Here is a 24,949-nt window from a genome sequence, read left to right as displayed (position 1 = left end):
AGCTGGAAGTGGCATTTGCGGCTCGCACTAGTGCAGAGTTAGCTCAAAGAAAGGGGCCACGGTGTTTCTGTATCTCTATTATGTTGGTGCGGCTTCGGAACTTTTAAATATCTTGATATATCTCGAGAACTACGCATCTGATCAAAAAATATCATAGAACATAAAAAGTAGGAAACCTAATTCTCTACAAAAAAGGTCTCTTAACATTTTGCCATAGCTCGCTTCGTTTCCGAGATATTTGCAGATTTATCTCAAGGGAAGGGGCCTGACGGACATATTTCGAGATATTTCTTCTTCTTGTTGTTCTTCTTCTGCACAGCTAAGCTGGAAGTGTCATTTGCGGCTCGCACTAGTGCAGAGTTATCTCAAAGAAAGGGGCCACGGTGTTTCTGTATCTCTATTATGTTGGTGCGGCTTCGGAACCTTTAAATATCTCGATATATCTCGAAAACTACGCTTCTGATCAAAAAATATCATAGAACATAAATTGTAGGAAACATAATTCTCTACAAAAAAGGTCTCTTAACATTTTGCCATAGCTCGCTTCGTTTCCGAGATATTTGCAGATATATCTCAAGGGCAGGGGCCTGACGGACATATTTCGAGATATTTCTTCTTCTTGTTGTTCTTCTTCTGCACAGCTAAGCTGGAAGTGGCATTTACAGCTCGCAATAGTGCAGAGTTATCTCAAAGTAAGGGGCCACGGTGTTTCTGTATCTCTATTATGTTGGTGCGGCTTCGGAACTTTTAAATATCTTGATATATCTCGAAAACTACGCTTCTGATCAAAAAATATCAGAGAACGTAAATTGTAGGAAACATAATTCTCTACAAAAAAGGTCTCTTAACATTTTGCCATAGCTCGCTTCGTTTCCGAGATATTTGCAGATTTATCTCAAGGGAAGGTGCCTGACGGACATATTTCGAGATATTTCTTCTTCTTGTTGTTCTTCTTCTGCACAGCTAAGCTGGAAGTGGCATTTGCAGCTCGCAATAGTGCAGAGTTATCTCAAAGAAAGGGGCCACGGTGTTTCTGTATCTCTATTATGTTGGTGCGGCTTCGGAACTTTTAAATATCTTGATATATCTCGAGAACTACGCATCTGTTCAAAAAATATCATAGAACATAAAAAGTAGGAATCCTAATTTCCTACAAAAAAGGTCTCTTAACATTTTGCGGCAGCTCGCTTCGTTTCCGAGATATTTGCAGATTTATCTCAAGGGAAGGGGCCTGACGGACATATTTCGAGATATTTCTTCTTTTTGTTGTTCTTCTTCTGCACAGCTAAGCTGGAAGTGGCATTTGCAGCTCGCAATAGTGCAGAGTTATCTCAAAGAAAGGGGCCACGGTGTTTCTGTATCTCTATTATGTTGGTGCGGCTTCGGAACTTTTAAATATCTTGATATATCTCGAGAACTACGCATCCGATCAAAAAATATCATAGAACATAGAAAGTAGGAAACTTAATTCTCTACAAAAAAGGTCTCTTAACATTTTGCCATAGCTCGCTTCGTTTCCGAGATATTTGCAGATTTATCTCGAGGGAAGGGGCCTGACGGACATATTTCGAGATATTTCTTCTTCTTGTTGTTCTTCTTCTGCACAGCTAAGCTGGAAGCGGCATTTGCGGCTCGCACTAGTGCAGAGTTATATCAAAGAAAGGGGCCACGGTGTTTCTGTATCTCTATTATGTTGGTGCGGCTTCGGATCTTTTAAATATCTCGATATATCTCGAAAACTACGCATCTGATCAAAAAATATCATAGAACATAAATTGTAGGAAACATAATTCTCTACAAAAAAGGTCTCTTAACATTTTGCCATAGCTCGCTTCGTTTCCGAGATATTTGCAGATATATCTCAAGGGAAGGGGCCTGACGGACATATTTCGAGATATTTCTTCTTCTTGTTGTTCTTCTTCTGCACAGCTAAGCTGGAAGTGGCATTTGCAGCTCGCAATAGTGCAGAGTTATCTCAAAGAAAGGGGCCACGGTGTTTCTGTATCTCTATTATGTTGGTGCGGCTTCGGAACTTTTAAATATCTTGATATATCTCGAGAACTACGCGTCTGATCAAAAAATATCATAGAACATAAAAAGTGGGAAACTTAATTCTCTACAAAAAGGGTCTCTTAACATTTTGCCATAGCTCGCTTCGTTTCCGAGATATTTGCAGATTTATCTCAAGGGAAGGGGCCTGACGGACATATTTCGAGATATTTCTTCTTCTTGTTGTTCTTCTTCTGCACAGCTAAGCTGGAAGTGGCATTTGCGGCTCGCACTAGTGCACAGTTATCTCAAAGAAAGGGGCCACGGTGTTTCTGTATCTCTATTATGTTGGTGCGTCTTCGGAACTTTTAAATATCTTGATATATCTCGAGAACTACGCATCTGATCAAAAAATGTCATAGAACATAAAAAGCAGGAAACTTAATTCTCTACAAAAAAGGTCTCTTAACATTTTGCCATAGCTCGCTTCGTTTCCGAGATATTTGCAGATTTATCTCAAGGGAAGGGGCCTGACGGACATATTTCGAGATATTTCTTCTTCTTGTTGTTCTTCTTCTGCACAGCTAAGCTGGAAGTGGCATTTGCAGCGCGCAATAGTGCAGAGTTATCTCAAAGAAAGGGGCCACGGTGTTTCTGTATCTCTATTATGTTGGTGCGGCTTCGGAACTTTTAAATATCTTGATATATCTCGAGAACTACGCATCTGATCAAAAAATATCATAGAACATAAAAAGTAGGAAACCTAATTCTCTACAAAAAAGGTCTCTTAACATTTTGCCATAGCTCTCTTCGTTTCCGAGATATTTGCAGATTTATCTCGAGGGAAGGGGTCTGACGGACATATTTCGAGATATTTCTTCTTCTTGTTGTTCTTCTTCTGCACAGCTAAGCTGGAAGTGGCATTTGCACCTCGCAATAGTGCAGAGTTATCTCAAAGAAAGGGGCCACGGTGTTTCTGTATCTCTATTATGTTGGTGCGGCTTCGGAACTTTTAAATATCTTGATATATCTCGAGAACTACGCATCTGATCAAAAAATATCATAGAACATGAAAAGTAGGAAACTTAATTCTCTACAAAAAAGGTCTCTTAACATGTTGCCATAGCTCTCTTCGTTTCCGAGATATTTGCAGATTTATCTCAAGGGAAGGGGCCTGACGGACATATTTCGAGATATTTCTTCTTCTTGTTGTTCTTCTTCTGCACAGCTAAACTGGAAGTGGCATTTCCAGCTCGCAATAGTGCAGAGTCATCTCAAAGAAAGGGGCCACGGTGTTTCTGTATCTCTATTATGTTGGTGCGGCTTCGGAACTTTTAAATATCTCGATATATCTCGAAAACTACGCATCTGATCAAAAAATATCATAGAACATAAATTGTAGGAAACATAATTCTCGACAAAAAAGGTCTCTTAACATTTTGCCATAGCTCGCTTCGTTTCCGAGATATTTGCAGATTTATCTCAAGGGAAGGGGCCTGACGGACATATTTCGAGATATTTCTTCTTCTTGTTGTTCTTCTTCTGCACAGCTAAGCTGGAAGTGGCATTTGCAGCTCGCAATAGTGCAGAGTTATCTCAAAGAAAGGGGCCACGGTGTTTCTGTATCTCTATTATGTTGGTGCGGCTTCGGAACTTTTAAATATCTTGATATATCTCGAGAACTACGCATCTGATCAAAAAATATCATAGAACATGAAAAGTAGGAAACTTAATTCTCTACAAAAAAGGTCTCTTAACATTTTGCCATAGCTCTCTTCGTTTCCGAGATATTTGCAGATTTATCTCGAGGGAAGGGGTCTGACGGACATATTTCGAGATATTTCTTCTTCTTGTTGTTCTTCTTCTGCACAGCTAAGCTGGAAGTGGCATTTGCAGCTCGCAATAGTGCAGAGTTATCTCAAAGAAAGGGGCCACGGTGTTTCTGTATCTCTATTATGTTGGTGCGGCTTCGGAACTTTTAAATATCTTGATATATCTCGAGAACTACGCATCTGATCAAAAAATATCATAGAACATGAAAAGTAGGAAACTTAATTCTCTACAAAAAAGGTCTCTTAACATTTTGCCATAGCTCTCTTCGTTTCCGAGATATTTGCAGATTTATCTCAAGGGAAGGGGCCTGACGGACATATTTCGAGATATTTCTTCTTCTTGTTGTTCTTCTTCTGCACAGCTAAGCTGGAAGTGGCATTTGCAGCTCGCAATAGTGCAGAGTTATCTCAAAGAAAGGGGCCACGGTGTTTCTGTATCTCTATTATGTTGGTGCGGCTTCGGAACTTTTAAATATCTTGATATATCTCGAGAACTACGCATCTGATCAAAAAATATCATAGAACATAAAAAGTAGGAAACTTAATTCTCTACAAAAAAGGTCTCTTAACATTTTGCCATAGCTCGCTTCGTTTCCGAGATATTTGCAGATTTATCTCAAGGGAAGGGGCCTAACGGACATATTTCGAGATATTTCTTCTTCTTGTTGTTCTTCTTCTGCACAGCTAAACCGGAAGTGGCATTTCCAGCTCGCAATAGTGCAGAGTTATCTCAAAGAAAGGGGCCACGGTGTTTCTGTATCTCTATTATGTTGGTGCGGCTTCGGAACTTTTAAATACCTTGATATATCTCGAGAACTACGCATCTGATCAAAAAATGTCATAGAACGTAAAAAGTAGGAAACTTAATTCTCTACAAAAAAGGTCTCTTAACATTTTGCCATAGCTCTCTTCGTTTCCGAGATATATCCAGATTTATCTCAAGGGAAGGGGCCTGACGGACATATTTCGAGATATTTCTTCTTCTTGTTGTTCTTCTTCTGCACAGCTAAGCTGGAAGTGGCATTTGCAGCTCGCAATAGTGCAGAGTTATCTCAAAGAAAGGGGCCACGGTGTTTCTGTATCTCTATTATGTTGGTGCGGCTTCGGAACTTTTAAATATCTTGATATATCTCGAGAACTACGCATCTGATCAAAAAATATCATAGAACATGAAAAGTAGGAAACTTAATTCTCTACAAAAAAGGTCTCTTAACATTTCGCCATAGCTCGCTTCGTTTCCGAGATATTTGCAGATTTATCTCAAGGGAAGGGGCCTGACGGACATATTTCGAGATATTTCTCCTTCTTGTTGTTCTTCTTCTGCACAGCTAAACTGGAAGTGGCATTTCCAGCTCTCAATAGTGCAGAGTCATCTCAAAGAAAGGGGCCACGGTGTTTCTGTATCTCTATTATGTTGGTGCGGCTTCGGAACTTTTAAATATCTCGATATATCTCGAAAACTACGCTTCTGATCAAAAAATATCATAGAACATAAATTGTAGGAAACATAATTCTCGACAAAAAAGGTCTCTTAACATTTTGCCATAGCTCGCTTCGTTTCCGAGATATTTGCAGATATATCTCAAGGGAAGGGGCCTGACGGACATATTTCGAGATATTTCTTCTTCTTGTTGTTCTTCTTCTGCACAGCTAAGCTGGAAGTGGCATTTACAGCTCGCAATAGTGCAGAGTTATCTCAAAGAAAGGGGCCACGGTGTTTCTGTATCTCTATTATGTTGGTGCGGCTTCGGAACTTTTTAATATCTTGATATATCTCGAGAACTACGCATCTGATCAAAAAATATCATAGAACATAAAAAGTAGGAAACTTAATTCTCTACAAAAAAGGTCTCTTAACATTTTGCCATAGCTCGCTTCGTTTCCGAGATATTTGCAGATTTATCTCAAGGGAAGGGGCCTGACGGACATATTTCGAGATATTTCTTCTTCTTGTTGTTCTTCTTCTGCACAGCTAAGCAGGAAGTGGCATTTACAGCTCGCAATCGCGCAGAGTTATCTCAAAGAAAGGGGCCACGGTGTTTCTGTATCTCTATTATGTTGGTGCGGCTTCGGAACTTTTAAATATCTCGATATATCTCGAAAACTACGCTTCTGATCAAAAAATATCATAGAACATAGAAAGTAGGAAACTTAATTCTCTACAAAAAAGGTCTCTTAACATTTTGCCATAGCTCGCTTCGTTTCCGAGATATTTGCAGATTTATCTCGAGGGAAGGGGCCTGACGGACATATTTCGAGATATTTCTTCTTCTTGTTGTTCTTCTTCTGCACAGCTAAGCTGGAAGCGGCATTTGCGGCTCGCACTAGTGCAGAGTTATATCAAAGAAAGGGGCCACGGTGTTTCTGTATCTCTATTATGTTGGTGCGGCTTCGGATCTTTTAAATATCTCGATATATCTCGAAAACTACGCATCTGATCAAAAAATATCATAGAACATAAATTGTAGGAAACATAATTCTCTACAAAAAAGGTCTCTTAACATTTTGCCATAGCTCGCTTCGTTTCCGAGATATTTGCAGATATATCTCAAGGGAAGGGGCCTGACGGACATATTTCGAGATATTTCTTCTTCTTGTTGTTCTTCTTCTGCACAGCTAAGCTGGAAGTGGCATTTGCAGCTCGCAATAGTGCAGAGTTATCTCAAAGAAAGGGGCCACGGTGTTTCTGTATCTCTATTATGTTGGTGCGGCTTCGGAACTTTTAAATATCTTGATATATCTCGAGAACTACGCGTCTGATCAAAAAATATCATAGAACATAAAAAGTGGGAAACTTAATTCTCTACAAAAAGGGTCTCTTAACATTTTGCCATAGCTCGCTTCGTTTCCGAGATATTTGCAGATTTATCTCAAGGGAAGGGGCCTGACGGACATATTTCGAGATATTTCTTCTTCTTGTTGTTCTTCTTCTGCACAGCTAAGCTGGAAGTGGCATTTGCGGCTCGCACTAGTGCACAGTTATCTCAAAGAAAGGGGCCACGGTGTTTCTGTATCTCTATTATGTTGGTGCGGCTTCGGAACTTTTAAATATCTTGATATATCTCGAGAACTACGCATCTGATCAAAAAATGTCATAGAACATAAAAAGCAGGAAACTTAATTCTCTACAAAAAAGGTCTCTTAACATTTTGCCATAGCTCCCTTCGTTTCCGAGATATTTGCAGATTTATCTCAAGGGAAGGGGCCTGACGGACATATTTCGAGATATTTCTTCTTCTTGTTGTTCTTCTTCTTCACAGCTAAGCTGGAAGTGGCATTTGCACCTCGCAATAGTGCAGAGTTATCTCAAAGAAAGGGGCCACGGTGTTTCTGTATCTCTATTATGTTGGTGCGGCTTCGGAACTTTTAAATATCTTGATATATCTCGAGAACTACGCATCTGATCAAAAAATATCATAGAACATGAAAAGTAGGAAACTTAATTCTCTACAAAAAAGGTCTCTTAACATGTTGCCATAGCTCTCTTCGTTTCCGAGATATTTGCAGATTTATCTCAAGGGAAGGGGCCTGACGGACATATTTCGAGATATTTCTTCTTCTTGTTGTTCTTCTTCTGCACAGCTAAACTGGAAGTGGCATTTCCAGCTCGCAATAGTGCAGAGTCATCTCAAAGAAAGGGGCCACGGTGTTTCTGTATCTCTATTATGTTGGTGCGGCTTCGGAACTTTTAAATATCTCGATATATCTCGAAAACTACGCATCTGATCAAAAAATATCATAGAACATAAATTGTAGGAAACATAATTCTCGACAAAAAAGGTCTCTTAACATTTTGCCATAGCTCGCTTCGTTTCCGAGATATTTGCAGATTTATCTCAAGGGAAGGGGCCTGACGGACATATTTCGAGATATTTCTTCTTCTTGTTGTTCTTCTTCTGCACAGCTAAGCTGGAAGTGGCATTTGCAGCTCGCAATAGTGCAGAGTTATCTCAAAGAAAGGGGCCACGGTGTTTCTGTATCTCTATTATGTTGGTGCGGCTTCGGAACTTTTAAATATCTTGATATATCTCGAGAACTACGCATCTGATCAAAAAATATCATAGAACATGAAAAGTAGGAAACTTAATTCTCTACAAAAAAGGTCTCTTAACATTTTGCCATAGCTCCCTTCGTTTCCGAGATATTTGCAGATTTATCTCAAGGGAAGGGGCCTGACGGACATATTTCGAGATATTTCTTCTTCTTGTTGTTCTTCTTCTTCACAGCTAAGCTGGAAGTGGCATTTGCACCTCGCAATAGTGCAGAGTTATCTCAAAGAAAGGGGCCACGGTGTTTCTGTATCTCTATTATGTTGGTGCGGCTTCGGAACTTTTAAATATCTTGATATATCTCGAGAACTACGCATCTGATCAAAAAATATCATAGAACATGAAAAGTAGGAAACTTAATTCTCTACAAAAAAGGTCTCTTAACATGTTGCCATAGCTCTCTTCGTTTCCGAGATATTTGCAGATTTATCTCAAGGGAAGGGGCCTGACGGACATATTTCGAGATATTTCTTCTTCTTGTTGTTCTTCTTCTGCACAGCTAAACTGGAAGTGGCATTTCCAGCTCGCAATAGTGCAGAGTCATCTCAAAGAAAGGGGCCACGGTGTTTCTGTATCTCTATTATGTTGGTGCGGCTTCGGAACTTTTAAATATCTCGATATATCTCGAAAACTACGCATCTGATCAAAAAATATCATAGAACATAAATTGTAGGAAACATAATTCTCGACAAAAAAGGTCTCTTAACATTTTGCCATAGCTCGCTTCGTTTCCGAGATATTTGCAGATTTATCTCAAGGGAAGGGGCCTGACGGACATATTTCGAGATATTTCTTCTTCTTGTTGTTCTTCTTCTGCACAGCTAAGCTGGAAGTGGCATTTGCAGCTCGCAATAGTGCAGAGTTATCTCAAAGAAAGGGGCCACGGTGTTTCTGTATCTCTATTATGTTGGTGCGGCTTCGGAACTTTTAAATATCTTGATATATCTCGAGAACTACGCATCTGATCAAAAAATATCATAGAACATGAAAAGTAGGAAACTTAATTCTCTACAAAAAAGGTCTCTTAACATTTTGCCATAGCTCTCTTCGTTTCCGAGATATTTGCAGATTTATCTCAAGGGAAGGGGCCTGACGGACATATTTCGAGATATTTCTTCTTCTCGTTGTTCTTCTTCTGCACAGCTAAGCTGTAAGTGGCATTTGCGGCTCGCACTAGTGCAGAGTTATCTCAAAGAAAGGGGCCACGGTGTTTCTGTATCTCTATTATGTTGGTGCGGCTTCGGAACCTTTAAATATCTCGATATATCTCGAAAACTACGCTTCTGATCAAAAAATATCATAGAACATAAATTGTAGGAAACATAATTCTCTACAAAAAAGGTCTCTTAACATTTTGCCATAGCTCGCTTCGTTTCCGAGATATTTGCAGATATATCTCAAGGGCAGGGGCCTGACGGACATATTTCGAGATATTTCTTCTTCTTGTTGTTCTTCTTCTGCACAGCTAAGCTGGAAGTGGCATTTACAGCTCGCAATAGTGCAGAGTTATCTCAAAGAAAGGGGCCACGGTGTTTCTGTATCTCTATTATGTTGGTGCGGCTTCGGAACTTTTAAATATCTTGATATATCTCGAGAACTACGCATCTGATCAAAAAATATCATAGAACATAAAAAGTAGGAAACTTAATTCTCTACAAAAAAGGTCTCTTAACATTTTGCCATAGCTCTCTTCGTTTCCGAGATATTTCCAGATTTATCTCAAGGGAAGGGGCCTGACGGACATATTTCGAGATATTTCTCCTTCTTGTTGTTCTTCTTCTGCACAGCTAAACTGGAAGTGGCATTTCCAGCTCTCAATAGTGCAGAGTCATCTCAAAGAAAGGGGCCACGGTGTTTCTGTATCTCTATTATGTTGGTGCGGCTTCGGAACTTTTAAATATCTCGATATATCTCGAAAACTACGCTTCTGATCAAAAAATATCATAGAACATAAATTGTAGGAAACATAATTCTCGACAAAAAAGGTCTCTTAACATTTTGCCATAGCTCGCTTCGTTTCCGAGATATTTGCAGATATATCTCAAGGGAAGGGGCCTGACGGACATATTTCGAGATATTTCTTCTTCTTGTTGTTCTTCTTCTGCACAGCTAAGCTGGAAGTGGCATTTACAGCTCGCAATAGTGCAGAGTTATCTCAAAGAAAGGGGCCACGGTGTTTCTGTATCTCTATTATGTTGGTGCGGCTTCGGAACTTTTTAATATCTTGATATATCTCGAGAACTACGCATCTGATCAAAAAATATCATAGAACATGAAAAGTAGGAAACTTAATTCTCTACAAAAAAGGTCTCTTAACATTTTGCCATAGCTCTCTTCGTTTCCGAGATATTTGCAGATTTATCTCAAGGGAAGGGGCCTGACGGACATATTTCGAGATATTTCTTCTTCTTGTTGTTCTTCTTCTGCACAGCTAAGCTGGAAGTGGCATTTGCAGCTCGCAATAGTGCAGAGTTATCTCAAAGAAAGGGCCCACGGTGTTTCTGTATCTCTATTATGTTGGTGCGGCTTCGGAACTTTTAAATATCTTGATATATCTCGAGAACTACGCATCTGATCAAAAAATATCATAGAACATGAAAAGTAGGAAACTTAATTCTCTACAAAAAAGGTCTCTTAACATTTTGCCATAGCTCTCTTCGTTTCCGAGATATTTGCAGATTTATCTCAAGGGAAGGGGCCTGACGGACATATTTCGAGATATTTCTTCTTCTTGTTGTTCTTCTTCTGCACAGCTAAGCTGGAAGTGGCATTTGCAGCTCGCAATAGTGCAGAGTTATCTCAAAGAAAGGGGCCACGGTGTTTCTGTATCTCTATTATGTTGGTGCGGCTTCGGAACTTTTAAATATCTTGATATATCTCGAGAACTACGCATCTGATCAAAAAATATCATAGAACATAAAAAGTAGGAAACTTAATTCTCTACAAAAAAGGTCTCTTAACATTTTGCCATAGCTCGCTTCGTTTCCGAGATATTTGCAGATTTATCTCAAGGGAAGGGGCCTGACGGACATATTTCGAGATATTTCTTCTTCTTGTTGTTCTTCTTCTGCACAGCTAAGCAGGAAGTGGCATTTACAGCTCGCAATAGTGCAGAGTTATCTCAAAGAAAGGGGCCACGGTGTTTCTGTATCTCTATTATGTTGGTGCGGCTTCGGAACTTTTAAATATCTTGATATATCTCGAGAACTACGCATCTGATCAAAAAATATCATAGAACATAAAAAGTAGGAAACTTAATTCTCTACAAAAAAGGTCTCTTAACATTTTGCCATAGCTCTCTTCGTTTCCGAGATATTTCCAGATTTATCTCAAGGGAAGGGGCCTGACGGACATATTTCGAGATATTTCTTCTTCTTGTTGTTCTTCTTCTGCACAGCTAAGCTGGAAGTGGCATTTGCGGCTCGCACTAGTGCACAGTTATCTCAAAGAAAGGGGCCACGGTGTTTCTGTATCTCTATTATGTTGGTGCGGCTTCGGAACTTTTAAATATCTTGATATATCTCGAAAACTACGCTTCTGATCAAAAAATATCATAGAACATAAATTGTAGGAAACATAATTCTCTACAAAAAAGGTCTCTCAACATTTTGCCATAGCTCGCTTCGTTTCCGAGATATTTGCAGATTTATCTCAAGGGAAGGGGCCTGACGGACATATTTCGAGATATTTCTTCTTCTTGTTGTTCTTCTTCTGCACAGCTAAGCTGGAAGTGGCATTTACAGCTCGCAATAGTGCAGAGTTATCTCAAAGAAAGGGGCCACGGTGTTTCTGTATCTCTATTATGTTGGTGCGGCTTCGGAACTTTTTAATATCTTGATATATCTCGAGAACTACGCATCTGATCAAAAAATATCATAGAACATGAAAAGTAGGAAACTTAATTCTCTACAAAAAAGGTCTCTTAACATTTTGCCATAGCCCTCTTCGTTTCCGAGATATTTGCAGATATATCTCAAGGGAAGGGGCCTGACGGACATATTTCGAGATATTTCTTCTTCTTGTTGTTCTTCTTCTGCACAGCTAAGCTGGAAGTGGCATTTGCAGCTCGCAATAGTGCAAAGTTATCTCAAAGAAAGGGGCCACGGTGTTTCTGTATCTCTATTATGTTGGTGCGGCTTCGGAACTTTTAAATATCTTGATATATCTCGAGAACTACGCATCTGATCAAAAAATATCATAGAACATAAAAAGTAGGAAACTTAATTCTCTACAAAAAAGGTCTCTTAACATTTTGCCATAGCTCGCTTCGTTTCCGAGATATTTGCAGATTTATCTCAAGGGAAGGGGCCTGACGGACATATTTCGAGATATTTCTTCTTCTTGTTGTTCTTCTTCTGCACAGCTAAGCTGGAAGTGGCATTTACAGCTCGCAATAGTGCAGAGTTATCTCAAAGAAAGGGGCCACGGTGCTTCTGTATCTCTATTATGTTGGTGCGGCTTCGGAACTTTTAAATATCTTGATATATCTCGAGAACTACGCATCTGATCAAAAAATATCATAGAACATAAAAAGTAGGAAACTTAATTCTCTACAAAAAAGGTCTCTTAACATTTTGCCATAGCTCTCTTCGTTTCCGAGATATTTCCAGATTTATCTCAAGGGAAGGGGCCTGACGGACATATTTCGAGATATTTCTTCTTCTTGTTGTTCTTCTTCTGCACAGCTAAACTGGAAGTGGCATTTCCAGCTCGCAATAGTGCAGAGTCATCTCAAAGAAAGGGGCCACGGTGTTTCTGTATCTCTATTATGTTGGTGCGGCTTCGGAACTTTTAAATATCTCGATATATCTCGAAAACTACGCTTCTGATCAAAAAATATCATAGAACATAAATTGTAGGAAACATAATTCTCGACAAAAAAGGTCTCTTAACATTTTGCCATAGCTCGCTTCGTTTCCGAGATATTTGCAGATATATCTCAAGGGAAGGGGCCTGACGGACATATTTCGAGATATTTCTTCTTCTTGTTGTTCTTCTTCTGCACAGCTAAGCTGGAAGTGGCATTTACAGCTCGCAATAGTGCAGAGTTATCTCAAAGAAAGGGGCCACGGTGTTTCTGTATCTCTATTATGTTGGTGCGGCTTCGGAACTTTTTAATATCTTGATATATCTCGAGAACTACGCATCTGATCAAAAAATATCATAGAACATGAAAAGTAGGAAACTTAATTCTCTACAAAAAAGGTCTCTTAACATTTTGCCATAGCCCTCTTCGTTTCCGAGATATTTGCAGATTTATCTCAAGGGAAGGGGCCTGACGGACATATTTCGAGATATTTCTTCTTCTTGTTGTTCTTCTTCTGCACAGCTAAGCTGGAAGTGGCATTTGCAGCTCGCAATAGTGCAGAGTTATCTCAAAGAAAGGGGCCACGGTGTTTCTGTATCTCTATTATGTTGGTGCGGCTTCGGAACTTTTAAATATCTTGATATATCTCGAAAACTACGCATCTGATCAAAAAATATCATAGAACATAAAAAGTAGGAAACTTAATTCTCTACAAAAAAGGTCTCTTAACATTTTGCCATAGCTCTCTTCGTTTCCGAGATATTTCCAGATTTATCTCAAGGGAAGGGGCCTGACGGACATATTTCGAGATATTTCTCCTTCTTGTTGTTCTTCTTCTGCACAGCTAAACTGGAAGTGGCATTTCCAGCTCTCAATAGTGCAGAGTCATCTCAAAGAAAGGGGCCACGGTGTTTCTGTATCTCTATTATGTTGGTGCGGCTTCGGAACTTTTAAATATCTCGATATATCTCGAAAACTACGCTTCTGATCAAAAAATATCATAGAACATAAATTGTAGGAAACATAATTCTCGACAAAAAAGGTCTCTTAACATTTTGCCATAGCTCGCTTCGTTTCCGAGATATTTGCAGATATATCTCAAGGGAAGGGGCCTGACGGACATATTTCGAGATATTTCTTCTTCTTGTTGTTCTTCTTCTGCACAGCTAAGCTGGAAGTGGCATTTACAGCTCGCAATAGTGCAGAGTTATCTCAAAGAAAGGGGCCACGGTGTTTCTGTATCTCTATTATGTTGGTGCGGCTTCGGAACTTTTTAATATCTTGATATATCTCGAGAACTACGCATCTGATCAAAAAATATCATAGAACATGAAAAGTAGGAAACTTAATTCTCTACAAAAAAGGTCTCTTAACATTTTGCCATAGCTCTCTTCGTTTCCGAGATATTTGCAGATTTATCTCAAGGGAAGGGGCCTGACGGACATATTTCGAGATATTTCTTCTTCTTGTTGTTCTTCTTCTGCACAGCTAAGCTGGAAGTGGCATTTGCAGCTCGCAATAGTGCAGAGTTATCTCAAAGAAAGGGCCCACGGTGTTTCTGTATCTCTATTATGTTGGTGCGGCTTCGGAACTTTTAAATATCTTGATATATCTCGAGAACTACGCATCTGATCAAAAAATATCATAGAACATGAAAAGTAGGAAACTTAATTCTCTACAAAAAAGGTCTCTTAACATTTTGCCATAGCTCTCTTCGTTTCCGAGATATTTGCAGATTTATCTCAAGGGAAGGGGCCTGACGGACATATTTCGAGATATTTCTTCTTCTTGTTGTTCTTCTTCTGCACAGCTAAGCTGGAAGTGGCATTTGCAGCTCGCAATAGTGCAGAGTTATCTCAAAGAAAGGGGCCACGGTGTTTCTGTATCTCTATTATGTTGGTGCGGCTTCGGAACTTTTAAATATCTTGATATATCTCGAGAACTACGCATCTGATCAAAAAATATCATAGAACATAAAAAGTAGGAAACTTAATTCTCTACAAAAAAGGTCTCTTAACATTTTGCCATAGCTCGCTTCGTTTCCGAGATATTTGCAGATTTATCTCAAGGGAAGGGGCCTGACGGACATATTTCGAGATATTTCTTCTTCTTGTTGTTCTTCTTCTGCACAGCTAAGCAGGAAGTGGCATTTACAGCTCGCAATAGTGCAGAGTTATCTCAAAGAAAGGGGCCACGGTGTTTCTGTATCTCTATTATGTTGGTGCGGCTTCGGAACTTTTAAATATCTTGATATATCTCGAGAACTACGCATCTGATCAAAAAATATCATAGAACATAAAAAGTAGGAAACTTAATTCTCTACAAAAAAGGTCTCTTAACATTTTGCCATAGCTCTCTTCGTTTCCGAGATATTTCCAGATTTATCTCAAGGGAAGGGGCCTGACGGACATATTTCGAGATATTTCTTCTTCTTGTTGTTCTTGTTCTGCACAGCTAAGCTGGAAGTGGCATTTGCGGCTCGCACTAGTGCACAGTTATCTCAAAGAAAGGGGCCACGGTGTTTCTGTATCTCTATTATGTTGGTGCGGCTTCGGAACTTTTAAGTATCTCGATATATCTCGAAAACTACGCTTCTGATCAAAAAATATCATAGAACATAAATTGTAGGAAACATAATTCTCTACAAAAAACGTCTCTTAACATTTTGCCATAGCTCGCTTCGTTTCCGAGATATTTGCAGATTCAGCTCAAAGGAACTGGCCTGACGGACATATTTCGAGATATTTCTTCTTCTTGTTGTTCTTCCTCTGCACAGCTAAGCTGGAAGTGGCATTTGCAGCTCGCAATAGTGCAGAGTTATCTCAAAGAAAGGGGCCACGGTGTTTCTGTATCTCTATTATGTTGGTGGGGCTTCGGAACTTTTAAATATCTTGATATATCTCGAAAACTACGCTTCTGATCAAAAAATATCATAGAACATAAATTGTAGGAAACATAATTCTCTACAAAAAAGGTCTCTCAACATTTTGCCATAGCTCGCTTCGTTTCCGAGATATTTGCAGATTTATCTCAAGGGAAGGGGCCTGACGGACATATTTCGAGATATTTCTTCTTCTTGTTGTTCTTCTTCTGCACAGCTAAGCTGGAAGTGGCATTTACAGCTCGCAATAGTGCAGAGTTATCTCAAAGAAAGGGGCCACGGTGTTTCTGTATCTCTATTATGTTGGTGCGGCTTCGGAACTTTTAAATATCTTGATATATCTCGAGAACTACGCATCTGATCAAAAAATATCATAGAACATAAAAAGTAGGAAACTTAATTCTCTACAAAAAAGGTCTCTTAACATTTTGCCATAGCTCGCTTCGTTTCCGAGATATTTGCAGATTTATCTCAAGGGAAGGGGCCTGACGGACATATTTCGAGATATTTCTTCTTCTTGTTGTTCTTCTTCTGCACAGCTAAGCTGGAAGTGGCATTTACAGCTCGCAATAGTGCAGAGTTATCTCAAAGAAAGGGGCCACGGTGCTTCTGTATCTCTATTATGTTGGTGCGGCTTCGGAACTTTTAAATATCTTGATATATCTCGAGAACTACGCATCTGATCAAAAAATATCATAGAACATAAAAAGTAGGAAACTTAATTCTCTACAAAAAAGGTCTCTTAACATTTTGCCATAGCTCTCTTCGTTTCCGAGATATTTCCAGATTTATCTCAAGGGAAGGGGCCTGACGGACATATTTCGAGATATTTCTTCTTCTTGTTGTTCTTCTTCTGCACAGCTAAACTGGAAGTGGCATTTCCAGCTCGCAATAGTGCAGAGTCATCTCAAAGAAAGGGGCCACGGTGTTTCTGTATCTCTATTATGTTGGTGCGGCTTCGGAACTTTTAAATATCTCGATATATCTCGAAAACTACGCTTCTGATCAAAAAATATCATAGAACATAAATTGTAGGAAACATAATTCTCTACAAAAAAGGTCTCTTAACATTTTGCCATAGCTCGCTTCGTTTCCGAGATATTTGCAGATTTATCTCAAGGGAAGGGGCCTGACGGACATATTTCGAGATATTTCTTCTTCTTGTTGTTCTTCTTCTGCACAGCTAAGCTGGAAGTGGCATTTACAGCTCGCAATAGTGCAGAGTTATCTCAAAGAAAGGGGCCACGGTGCTTCTGTATCTCTATTATGTTGGTGCGGCTTCGGAACTTTTAAATATCTTGATATATCTCGAGAACTACGCATCTGATCAAAAAATATCATAGAACATAAAAAGTAGGAAACTTAATTCTCTACAAAAAAGGTCTCTTAACATTTTGCCATAGCTCTCTTCGTTTCCGAGATATTTCCAGATTTATCTCAAGGGAAGGGGCCTGACGGACATATTTCGAGATATTTCTTCTTCTTGTTGTTCTTCTTCTGCACAGCTAAACTGGAAGTGGCATTTCCAGCTCGCAATAGTGCAGAGTCATCTCAAAGAAAGGGGCCACGGTGTTTCTGTATCTCTATTATGTTGGTGCGGCTTCGGAACTTTTAAATATCTCGATATATCTCGAAAAGTACGCTTCTGATCAAAAAATATCATAGAACATAAATTGTAGGAAACATAATTCTCGACAAAAAAGGTCTCTTAACATTTTGCCATAGCTCGCTTCGTTTCCGAGATATTTGCAGATATATCTCAAGGGAAGGGGCCTGACGGACATATTTCGAGATATTTCTTCTTCTTGTTGTTCTTCTTCTGCACAGCTAAGCTGGAAGTGGCATTTACAGCTCGCAATAGTGCAGAGTTATCTCAAAGAAAGGGGCCACGGTGTTTCTGTATCTCTATTATGTTGGTGCGGCTTCGGAACTTTTTAATATCTTGATATATCTCGAGAACTACGCATCTGATCAAAAAATATCATAGAACATGAAAAGTAGGAAACTTAATTCTCTACAAAAAAGGTCTCTTAACATTTTGCCATAGCCCTCTTCGTTTCCGAGATATTTGCAGATTTATCTCAAGGGAAGGGGCCTGACGGACATATTTCGAGATATTTCTTCTTCTTGTTGTTCTTCTTCTGCACAGCTAAGCTGGAAGTGGCATTTGCAGCTCGCAATAGTGCAGAGTTATCTCAAAGAAAGGGGCCACGGTGTTTCTGTATCTCTATTATGTTGGTGCGGCTTCGGAACTTTTAAATATCTTGATATATCTCGAGAACTACGCATCTGATCAAAAAATGTCATAGAACGTAAAAAGTAGGAAACTTAATTCTCTACAAAAAAGGTCTCTTAACATTTTGCCATAGCTCGCTTCGTTTCCGAGATATTTGCAGATTTATCTCAAGGGAAGGGGCCTGACGGACATATTTCGAGATATTTCTTCTTCTTGTTGTTCTTCTTCTGCACAGCTAAGCTGGAAGTGGCATTTACAGCTCGCAATAGTGCAGAGTTATCTCAAAGAAAGGGGCCACGGTGTTTCTGTATCTCTATTATGTTGGTGCGGCTTCGGAACTTTTAAATATCTTGATATATCTCGAGAACTACGCATCTGATCAAAAATTATCATAGAACATAAAAAGTAGGAAACTTAATTCTCTACAAAAAAGGTCTCTTAACATTTTGCCATAGCTCTCTTCGTTTCCGAGATATTTCCAGATTTATCTCAAGGGAAGGGGCCTGACGGACATATTTCGAGATATTTCTTCTTCTTGTTGTTCTTCTTCTGCACAGCTAAACTGGAAGTGGCATTTCCAGCTCGCAATAGTGCAGAGTCATCTCAAAGAAAGGGGCCACGGTGTTTCTGTATCTCTATTATGTTGGTGCGGCTTCGGAACTTTTAAATATCTCGATATATCTCGAAAACTACGCTTCTGATCCAAAAATATCATAGAACATGAAAAGTAGGAAACTTAATTCTCTACAAAAAAGGTCTCTTAACATTTTGCCATAGCTCTCTTCGTTTCCGAGATATTTGCAGATTTATCTCAAGGGAAGGGGCCTGACGGACATATTTCGAGATATTTCTTCTTCTTGTTGTTCTTCTTCTGCACAGCTAAGCTGGAAGTGGCATTTGCAGCTCGCAATAGTGCAGAGTTATCTCAAAGAAAGGGCCCACGGTGTTTCTGTATCTCTATTATGTTGGTGCGGCTTCGGAACTTTTAAATATCTTGATATATCTCGAGAACTACGCATCTGATCAAAAAATATCATAGAACATGAAAAGTAGGAAACTTAATTCTCTACAAAAAAGGTCTCTTAACATTTTGCCATAGCTCTCTTCGTTTCCGAGATATTTGCAGATTTATCTCAAGGGAAGGGGCCTGACGGACATATTTCGAGATATTTCTTCTTCTTGTTGTTCTTCTTCTGCACAGCTAAGCTGGAAGTGGCATTTGCAGCTCGCAATAGTGCAGAGTTATCTCAAAGAAAGGGCCCACGGTGTTTCTGTATCTCTATTATATTGGTGCGGCTTCGGAACTTTTAAATATCTTGATATATCTCGAGAACTACGCATCTGATCAAAAAATATCATAGAACATGAAAAGTAGGAAACTTAATTCTCTACAAAAAAGGTCTCTTAACATTTTGCCATAGCTCTCTTCGTTTCCGAGATATTTGCAGATTTATCTCAAGGGAAGGGGCCTGACGGACATATTTCGAGATATTTCTTCTTCTTGTTGTTCTTCTTCTGCACAGCTAAGCTGGAAGTGGCATTTGCAGCTCGCAATAGTGCGAGTTATCTCAAAGAAAGGGGCCACGGTGTTTCTGTATCTCTATTATGTTGGTGCGGCTTCGGAACTTTTAAATATCTTGATATATCTCGAGAACTACGCATCTGATCAAAAAATATCATAGAACGTAAAAAGTAGGAAACTTAATTCTCTACAAAAAAGGTCTCTTAACATTTTGCCATAGCTCGCTTCGTTTCCGAGATATTTGCAGATTTATCTCAAGGGAAGGGGCCTGACGGACATATTTCGAGATATTTCTTCTTCTTGTTGTTCTTCTTCTGCACAGCTAAGCTGGAAGTGGCATTTACAGCTCGCAATAGTGCAGAGTTATCTCAAAGAAAGGGGCCACGGTGTTTCTGTATCTCTATTATGTTGGTGCGGCTTCGGAACTTTTAAATATCTTGATATATCTCGAGAACTACGCATCTGATCAAAAAATGTCATAGAACGTAAAAAGTAGGAAACTTAATTCTCTACAAAAAAGGTCTCTTAACATTTTGCCATAGCTCGCTTCGTTTCCGAGATATTTGCAGATATATCTCAAGGGAAGGGGCCTGACGGACATATTTCGAGATATTTCTTCTTCTTGTTGTTCTTCTTCTGCACAGCTAAGCTGGAAGTGGCATTTACAGCTCGCAATCGTGCAGAGTTATCTCAAAGAAAGGGGCCACGGTGTTTCTGTATCTCTTATTATGTTGGTGCGGCTTCGGAACTTTTAAATATCTTGATATATCTCGAGAACTACGCATCTGATCAAAAAATATCATAGAACATAAAAAGTAGGAAACTTAATTCTCTACAAAAAAGGTCTCTTAACATTTCGCCATAGCTCGCTTCGTTTCCGAGATATTTGCAGATTTATCTGAAGGGAAGGGGCCTGACGGACATATTTCGAGATATTTCTTCTTCTTGTTGTTCTTCTTCTGCACAGCTAAGCTGGAAGTGGCATTTGCGGCTCGCACTAGTGCAGAGTTATCTCAAAGAAAGGGGCCACGGTGTTTCTGTATCTCTATTATGTTGGTGGGGCTTCGGAACTTTTAAATATCTTGATATATCTCGAAAACTACGCTTCTGATCAAAAAATATCATAGAACATAAATTGTAGGAAACATAATTCTCTACAAAAAACGTCTCTTAACATTTTGCCATAGCTCGCTTCGTTTCCGAGATATTTGCAGATTCACCTCAAAGGAACTGGCCTGACGGACATATTTCGAGATATTTCTTCTTCTTGTTGTTCTTCCTCTGCACAGCTAAGCTGGAAGTGGCATTTGCAGCTCGCAATAGTGCAGAGTTATCTCAAAGAAAGGGGCCACGGTGTTTCTGTATCTCTATTATGTTGGTGCGGCTTCGGAACTTTTAAATATCTTGATATATCTCGAGAACTACGCATCTGATCAAAAAATATCATACAACATAAAAAGTAGGAAACTTAATTCTCTACAAAAAAGGTCTCTTAACATTTTGCCATAGCTCGCTTCGTTTCCGAGATATTTGCAGATTTATCTCAAGGGAAGGGGCCTGACGGACATATTTCGAGATATTTCTTCTTCTTGTTGTTCTTCTTCTGCACAGCTAAGCTGGAAGTGGCATTTGCGGCTCGCACTAGTGCAGAGTTATCTCAAAGAAAGGGGCCACGGTGTTTCTGTATCCCTATTATGTTGGTGCGGCTTCGGAACTTTTAAATATCTCGATATATCTCGAAAACTACGCTTCTGATCAAAAAATATCATAGAACATAAATTGTAGGAAACATAATTCTCTATAAAAAACGTCTCTTAACATTTTGCCATAGCTCGCTTCGTTTCCGAGATATTTGCAGATTCAGCTCAAAGGAACTGGCCTGACGGACATATTTCGAGATATTTCTTCTTCTTGTTGTTCTTCCTCTGCACAGCTAAGCTGGAAGTGGCATTTACAGCTCGCAATAGTGCAGAGTTATCTCAAAGAAAGGGGCCACGGTGTTTCTGTATCTCTATTATGTTGGTGCGGCTTCGGAACTTTTAAATATCTTAATATATCTCGAGAACTACGCATCTGATCAAAAAATATCATAGAAGATAAAAAGTAGGAAACTTAATTCTCTACAAAAAAGGTCTCTTAACATTTTGCCATAGCTCGCTTCGCTTCCGAGATATTTGCAGATTTATCTCAAGGGAAGGGGCCTGACGGACATATTTCGAGATATTTCTTCTTCTTGTTGTTCTTCTTCTGCACAGCTGAGCTGGAAGTGGCATTTGCAGGTCGCAATAGTGCAGAGTTATCTCAAAGAAAGGGGCCACGGTGTTTCTGTATCTCTATTATGTTGGTGCGGCTTCGGAACTTTTAAATATCTTGATATATCTCGAGAACTACGCATCTGATCAAAAAATATCGTAGAAGATAAAAAGTAGGAAACTTAATTCTCTACAAAAAAGGTCTCTTAACATTTTGCCATAGCTCGCTTCGTTTCCGAGATATTTGCAGATTCAGCTCAAAGGAACTGGCCTGACGGTCATATTTCGAGATATTTCTTCTTCTTCTTGTTCTTCCTCTGCACAGCTAAGCTCGAAGTGGCATTTGCAGCTCGCAATAGTGCAGAGTTATCTCAAAGAAAGGGGCCACGGTGTTTCTGTATCTCTATTATGTTGGTGCGGCTTCGGAACTTTTAAATATCTTGATATATCTCGAGAACTACGCATCTGATCAAAAAATATCATACAACATAAAAAGTAGGAAACTTAATTCTCTACAAAAAAGGTCTCTTAACATTTTGCCATAGCTCGCTTCGTTTCCGAGATATTTGCAGATTTATCTCAAGGGAAGGGGCCTGACGGACATATTTCGAGATATTTCTTCTTCTTGTTGTTCTTCTTCTGCACAGCTAAGCTGGAAGTGGCATTTCCAGCTCGCAATAGTGCAGAGTTATCTCAAAGAAAGGGCCCACGGTGTTTCTGTATCTCTATTATGTTGGTGCGGCTTCGGAACTTTTAAATATCTTGATATATCTCGAGAACTACGCATCTGATCAAAAAATATCATAGAACATGAAAAGTAGGAAACTTAATTCTCTACAAAAAAGGTCTCTTAACATTTTGCCATAGCTCTCTTCGTTTCCGAGATATTTGCAGATTTATCTCAAGGGAAGGGGCCTGACGGACATATTTCGAGATATTTCTTCTTCTTGTTGTTCTTCTTCTGCACAGCTAAGCTGGAAGTGGCATTTGCAGCTCGCAATAGTGCAGAGTTATCTCAAAGAAAGGGGCCACGGTGTTTCTGTATCTCTATTATGTTGGTGCGGCTTCGGAACTTTTAAATATCTTGATATATCTCGAGAACTACGCATCTGATCAAAAAATATCATAGAACATAAAAAGTAGGAAACTGAATTCTCTACAAAAAAGGTCTCTTAACATTTTGCCATAGCTCGCTTCGTTTCCGAGATATTTCCAGATTTATCTCAAGGGAAGGGGCCTGACGGACATATTTCGAGATATTTCTTCTTCTTGTTGTTCTTCTTCTGCACAGCTAAGCTGGAAGTGGCATTTACAGCTCGCAATAGTGCAGAGTTATCTCAAAGAAAGGGGCCACGGTGTTTCTGTATCTCTATTATGTTGGTGCGGCTTCGGAACTTTTAAATATCTTGATATATCTCGAGAACTACGCATCTGATCAAAAAATGTCATAGAACGTAAAAAGTAGGAAACTTAATTCTCTACAAAAAAGGTCTCTTAACATTTTGCCATAGCTCGCTTCGTTTCCGAGATATTTGCAGATTTATCTCAAGGGAAGGGGCCTGACGGACATATTTCGAGATATTTCTTCTTCTTGTTGTTCTTCTTCTGCACAGCTAAGCTGGAAGTGGCATTTGCAGCTCGCAATAGTGCAGAGTTATCTCAAAGAAAGGGGCCACGGTGTTTCTGTATCTCTATTATGTTGGTGCGGCTTCGGAACTTTTAAATATCTTGATATATCTCGAGAACTACGCATCTGATCAAAAAATGTCATAGAACGTGAAAAGTAGGAAACTTAATTCTCTACAAAAAAGGTCTCTTAACATTTTGCCATAGCTCTCTTCGTTTCCGAGATATTTCCAGATTTATCTCAAGGGAAGGGGCCTGACGGACATATTTCGAGATATTTCTTCTTCTTGTTGTTCTTCTTCTGCACAGCTAAGCTGGAAGTGGCATTTGCGGCTCGCACTAGTGCACAGTTATCTCAAAGAAAGGGGCCACGGTGTTTCTGTACCTCTATTATGTTGGTGCGGCTTCGGAACTTTTAAGTATCTCGATATATCTCGAAAACTACGCTTCTGATCAAAAAATATCATAGAACATAAATTGTAGGAAACATAATTCTCTACAAAAAACGTCTCTTAACATTTTGCCATAGCTCGCTTCGTTTCCGAGATATTTGCAGATTCAGCTCAAAGGAACTGGCCTGACGGACATATTTCGAGAAATTTCTTCTTCTTGTTGTTCTTCCTCTGCACAGCTAAGCTGGAAGTGGCATTTGCAGCTCGCAATAGTGCAGAGTTATCTCAAAGAAAGGGGCCACGGTGTTTCTGTATCTCTATTATGTTGGTGGGGCTTCGGAACTTTTAAATATCTTGATATATCTCGAAAACTACGCTTCTGATCAAAAAATATCATAGAACATAAATTGTAGGAAACATAATTCTCTACAAAAAAGGTCTCTCAACATTTTGCCATAGCTCGCTTCGTTTCCGAGATATTTGCAGATATATCTCAAGGGCAGGGGCCTGACGGACATATTTCGAGATATTTCTTCTTCTTGTTGTTCTTCTTCTGCACAGCTAAACTGGAAGTGGCATTTCCAGCTCGCAATAGTGCAGAGTTATCTCAAAGAAAGGAGCCACGGTGTTTCTGTATCTCTATTATGTTGGTGCGGCTTCGGAACTTTTAAATATCTTGATATATCTCGAGAACTACGCATCTGATCAAAAAATATCATAGAACATAAAATGTAGGAAACTTAATTCTCTACAAAAAAGGTCTCTTAACATTTTGCCATAGCTCGCTTCGTTTCCGAGATATTTGCAGATTTATCTCAAGGGAAGGGGCCTGACGGACATATTTCGAGATATTTCTTCTTCTCGTTGTTCTTCTTCTGCACAGCTAAGCTGTAAGTGGCATTTGCGGCTCGCACTAGTGCAGAGTTATCTCAAAGAAAGGGGCCACGGTGTTTCTGTATCTCTATTATGTTGGTGCGGCTTCGGAACCTTTAAATATCTCGATATATCTCGAAAACTACGCTTCTGATCAAAAAATATCATAGAACATAAATTGTAGGAAACATAATTCTCTACAAAAAACGTCTCTTAACATTTTGCCATAGCTCGCTTCGTTTCCGAGATATTTGCAGATTCAGCTCAAAGGAACTGGCCTGACGGACATATTTCGAGATATTTCTTCTTCTTGTTGTTCTTCCTCTGCACAGCTAAGCTGGAAGTGGCATTTGCAGCTCGCAATAGTGCAGAGTTATCTCAAAGAAAGGGGCCACGGTGTTTCTGTATCTCTATTATGTTGGTGGGGCTTCGGAACTTTTAAATATCTTGATATATCTCGAAAACTACGCTTCTGATCAAAAAATATCAT

The sequence above is a fragment of the Osmia lignaria genome, unplaced genomic scaffold (genome assembly GCF_051020975.1).
Source record: "Osmia lignaria lignaria isolate PbOS001 unplaced genomic scaffold, iyOsmLign1 scaffold0007, whole genome shotgun sequence".
In the NCBI taxonomy this organism is placed as follows: Eukaryota; Metazoa; Arthropoda; class Insecta; order Hymenoptera; family Megachilidae; genus Osmia; species Osmia lignaria.
The sequence above is the reverse complement of the archived record's forward strand: the minus strand, read 5'-3'. Positions refer to the sequence as shown.